The sequence below is a fragment of the Sinocyclocheilus anshuiensis genome, unplaced genomic scaffold (assembly GCF_001515605.1).
Source record: "Sinocyclocheilus anshuiensis isolate Anshui unplaced genomic scaffold, SAMN03320099.WGS_v1.1 scaffold1514, whole genome shotgun sequence".
Lineage (NCBI taxonomy): Eukaryota > Metazoa > Chordata > Actinopteri > Cypriniformes > Cyprinidae > Sinocyclocheilus > Sinocyclocheilus anshuiensis.
The window spans coordinates 226,615-231,997 of NW_015546148.1; the positions used below are offsets into that span (position 1 = coordinate 226,615).

General features: G+C 32.4%; 1 protein-coding gene across 4 annotated transcripts in view; it reads left to right on the plus strand.

Moving 5' to 3' along the window:
- The window catches only part of LOC107701250 (vitamin D3 receptor A-like), a 64,686-nt gene that overhangs the window by 18,465 nt on the left and 40,838 nt on the right, over window positions 1-5,383 (plus strand). For 2 of the 4 annotated variants that reach the window (XM_016503213.1, XM_016503215.1), the window contains exon 2: window positions 2,833-3,072. The exons of the other annotated variants lie outside the window; for them this stretch is intronic. The gene's annotated coding sequence lies outside the window, so the exon portion shown is untranslated. The remainder of the gene's footprint in view (window positions 1-2,832; window positions 3,073-5,383) is intronic. 4 annotated transcript variants of the gene reach the window in all.

A 5,383-nucleotide genomic window follows, 5' to 3' on the forward strand; every position in this document is an offset into this window, starting at 1 on the left:
CTTCGATAAACGGCAAAGGTCAACAGACTTTTCAAAATCCAAAATATTGCCAAACAGGCGCTTTTGCATCTCGTTTTGAAACTAAATCATCCGCGATCGTCTTGTCTGTCTCACCTCACTCTTCTTGTCAGTCAGCTCGACTCACTCTCCTCACTGGAGAAATGAAATCTGATCTGTGATGCGACTGTCGTTCGGCACGCTGCATTGAGCAGCTGCGTTCAGTTTTTAATTGTAGTGTCTGTTCTTTTACTCAACTAAATAATTTTTATTTCTATAAAAAAATCAAAAAGACGGTGGGGGTCGGTGCTGCGGTGGGCCAGTGACGTAACTGGTGTTGCGGCTTAACACCGGTATCACCGTCAACACCATCTATCGCGGCAAGCCTAGTGTCTGTGAGTGTGTGAAATCCTCCACGAAATCCTCGGCCTCGCGTTTCACTCGTAGCTGAGAGATGCCACGACTGACTCCAAAACCTGCCCAAAGACAAACAGTACTGAGATTAGAGAAGGTATTTTAACATCAAATTAAATTACACTCAGTATTATAACGAATAAAATCCATTATGTTATCCAAGGCAAAGGCGTTTCCAGCTGCTTACTGACATCTCGTCCTTCTGTTGCACTGCTTAAAGTAATACAATTTACACCACATTAAAGACTTTATAAATGAAATAAAATGTATACAAACCTTTATTCGGCGGCGGTGGCGCTGAGAACCGCTCTCTCCTGTGGACTTAAAAAGCCCGTGCTCTCAGCGGCTGCGTTGTTGAGAAGTTTCACCGGAGTAGGGCTGGGTTTTGACACAAATTTCATGATTCGATTCGATTCTCATTCACAAGCTTTCGATTAGATTCGATTACCAATTCGATTCGATTCGATATAGATTATTTTGGATATATATCAGGTACAGTGCATGCCAAATTTTCTCAAGGAAAAAAAAATCTCTCAACTAATGCTGTAAAATATACACGAGTCAGTTGGTACTACATTACTATAATACATATTGGTACTACATTACTATAATATTGATGGTTAAAATTGACTGATTTGTTAAAATTAAACTTAATGAAGTTTTTAAAATAATAAAGTTACAATTAGCTACATAATAATACTTCTACTTCAGTTCGTATTTTTAAATATAAACATAATGGTGGCTGTCAAAAACTTGATGGATTTATTCAAACATAAATGAAACATTGAAGAACAGTAAAAATTATAATGAATATGTTACATGGCGCATATATTTAGCAAAATGCCCCTCTCCACAGTTTATTTTTCTATCTGACTAAAAAGTTTATGGTCACCGAATATGTTTTTCTGAGGTTAATGTGACGTTACGTGACATTGTTTACAAGCCGAGACAGGATACGGCTTGTAAAGTTGTACTCTTTCTTTTAACCTTCCTTCGGATGTTCAGTCATGTTTATTTTGTGCTATAACTAGTAATAAAGTGGAGGAGATGATCAGTTCACTGAGGCCCTACTGCGATCTGTCACTCCACATTAAACAGCGCCAAAATGGCTTTTATTGTTTAAATACTGCAATACAATGGACAGAATTTGAAATCTGAGACTTTGTTTCATATTAAAAGTACCAACACACAATGCTTATTGCGATATATTGGATGGGAAGTGCCCTTCAACGTTCCGTCCATTAACTGAACACAGGCTAGACTAATCGATTCTTGGGATTTAAGAATCGATATCGTTCCGTAAAAATGAGAATCGATTAAAATCGAGATATCGATATTTTTTACCCAGCCCTACACCGGAGACAAGGTCAACCCAGCGGTTAGATAGAAAAAAATAACCCAGCGTTAAAATGACCCAGCACCTGGGTAAAAATATTAAAAATTAAAAGGACCCAACAGGCTGAACCCAGCGCTTGGGTTAAAAAAATAACCCAGCATCTTTTAGAGTGTATGTTATCGTGTTTTATTGTGTTAGCTAGCTGTATTTTTAGTTATTTTTTTTACCTAATCAAAATAACCCAACTGCAGTTTGATCGAGATTAATCGGAATGCACAATGAAAAATCAATTATCTGTTTTTGCAAATGAACTCTTCATATATATCTAGCATGTATTTAGCATGTATTTTGGCCGGGATGATCGGCATGCGTCTGCTGGGTCTGTGCGGTGAATAATTGACAGGTTGTTTCGTAACGCACATACTGAAGGAGCTGGAATCTGCTCTTATCTCAGTATGTGAGGCCGGACTCACTTTTTGAGTGCTTCTGGTGTTTTTACACCGGGAGTTTGACTGCCTCGATACGATCTGAGTCGGTTTCTGAGCTCAGTGTTATGAATAGAGGTCACAATCCAGTTTAAGCATGCCATTTTTACATGCTTAAACTTGCATTTACATTTTTTTAATATTAGAGTATATTACAATTATATTAGAATGATTTCTGAAGATCATGTGACACTGAAAACTGGAGTAATGATGCTGAAAATTCAGCTTTGATCACAGAAATAAATTACAGTTTAACAGATATTCACATAGAAAACAGCTATTTTAAATAATAAAATATTATTTCAAAATTTGATTAAATAATATTTTATGTTAAATATTATTAAATATTTAGCCTATGTTATATGTTTGGTCCAAGGGATTCTGTATTTGCCACATGTAAACATTGTCACATTCTTTACTTGCATAAAAAATAAATATTGAATATAAATATTTATATAAATATAAATATGATGAAATTTTTACTGTAACTTTGATCTAAATAGTATAATAATATAAATAAAAAATCGAATGTTGTTGTTGTTGTTGTTGTTGTTTTGGAGCTGTTTTCAGCTCTCACGAGGCGACTGGTTTTTCCATCAGCTCTCGTCTCAGTTGGACCGAGGGCTGTGAATGAATCTCGTTCCAGTTTTCTCAGTCACACCTCTAATGAGTCGTGTTGGATCTGGTTTCCCGCTGGACTTTCCTGCTCCTGGAGCGGATCTAGACCTCACAGAGAGCCGAGTCGGGTTGCTGTTTTTGGTGATAACGATGAATCACACACTGATATTTAGAGGTGTTACAGATGAAACCTGAGTCGTATCTGGAGACGGGGGCAATAGGGTTAAGTACAACATAAATATGAAGTCTTTTCATTTCTTTTATTTTAATCATATTTATGTTTTTTAAATCATATTTGTCATATTATTTTATATTATTTATTTTTTCCTGTTGTATTTTGTTTTGTTATTTTATATCATCTTTTAAAACTGATAGTTTTAAAACTTTTATTTTTCTTATTTTATTTTGTTTAATATTTCTATTTTATTTTTTGTAATTGTTTTTTCTTTATCTTATCTTATTTATATTTAATACTGGCAGTTGTATATTTATTCTTATTTTATTTTGTTCATCATTTTTCTTCTAGTTTATATAATTAGATTTTTTTAAATAGTTTTTTTTCTTATTTTATCTTGTAAAATGTATTAAATACTGCCAGCTCTAAAATAAATGTTATTTTTCTTTTTTTTTTTTGTTTAATACTTTGTCTTCTGTTTCATATTTTTTTAAATGTTATTTAATGCATTGAAAATACTGGAAAATACGTTTTTTTTTCTCTTTTCTTTTATCATGTTTGTTTATATATAATATAAATAAAAAAAAATAGTATTTAATTTTTCTTTTATCTTTTATGTTTTATATATCTCTCTCTCTCTCTCTCTCTCTATATATATATATATATATATATATATATTTTATATTTTTTTTTTTTCTTATTTTTATCATTTTATTATGATCTTTTATATCTTTAATTATTCTTTTATTATCTTTTTTCATTTTTATTATAATATACTTTAATATATTATATTTATGATACTACTATGTTTTTTCTATTTAATGCAGAATTGTTTGTATTGTGAAACGCAGCCGTTGTACACTGAAAAAAATTTGTCGTTGGATCAACTTAAACAAATTACATCAACTTGTTGCATGTAATCGGTTTACTTTTTCTCAACTGAAAAAAATTAAGTTTGACAAAATCAAATTTTTATAGTCAACTGAAACTAAAAATTCACTTTCAACCAGATATATTTTTTACATGATTATAGATCAAGTTATCAATATACATTTATTTGGATTGACTTAAATTTTTTACATTTATAAATCAAATATCCAAATAAATACAAATCTAAATTGTACATATTAAGCAATTTCTTGTTAAATGTCACTGAATTACTGAATTTACACTCTTGAGAGTCAAACATTTTAAAATGTTTATTACATCACATTGAAATCTTCAACACTCATTGACGTAATTTCCACTTTTGGAATTTGAGGAAGAATTTACAACAGTTAATAGTGAAAATTGCTTTAAAACATTCCAGAATAGAATGTTCATCCAAGAAATGTAACATCCATGTGCCATTGAAAAAAAGCCACTCACATTCCAGATGAACTTGCATTAAATTGTATTAAAGGAAAATAAAAGCACATACAAGCAAACAGTAATAAAAAATGAACATTACGAGCAAGCAACAGGAGTCAGGACCAGTAAATACAACAGAACAACGAGCTTAACAGTAATGAGAAATACTACTGAATAATCTAAGCAAATGTTTAAAAAAAGAAATCTCTTTACCTTATGAATTAAACAGACATATTTTTCTTTTGCTGTTTGATTAACGACAGGGACAGCAGGGAAGCTGCTTTAACTTTAAAACTGAATGCATGGATCCAATATATTGATTCACATTAGGGCTGCACGATTAATCGCATGCGATATTTAACTCGCATCTTATCAGCAAAGCCGGTTCTGTAATCAGCGGTAAATCTCCATCACCTGCGTGCTTTCACATTGAGCAGCATTAACTACACAGAGCCGTTGTTCACTGACGAGCTGCGCAAAAAATCGCCCGAATATGAACGTGGTTTAGCGCAGCTCGTCAGTGAACAACAGCTCTGTGTAGTCAATGCTGCTCCATGTGAAAGCACGCTAATTACAGAACCGACTTTACTAACAAGATGCGCATTAAATATCGCATGCGATTTATCGTGCAGCCCTACATCTAATATTTCATAAGAATATTGATATATATTTTGTTTTCCTATTCAATTGTTTTGTCTCCCAAAATGTGTAATAAACATGCTTTTAGGTGTCCTCTTCAGTGGACAAGTATGAAATGATGTTCTGTTTCATAAGAGGAAGTCATATTTTGATTTGAAACCCCATTAACATTTTCCTGAGATGTTGATTTATGACAGACAGTTTAAAAATGAGACAGATTTAAATGATAATTACAAAATATTATCATATTTCCATAAGAGTGTCACTAAATTAATATCAGACATATTTGAAGACCAAGGAGAGGGAGTGGTCATAGTGAAACATCCAAACATTTGGTATCTCTGAAAAGCCCTGAATGTGCTCTGTACA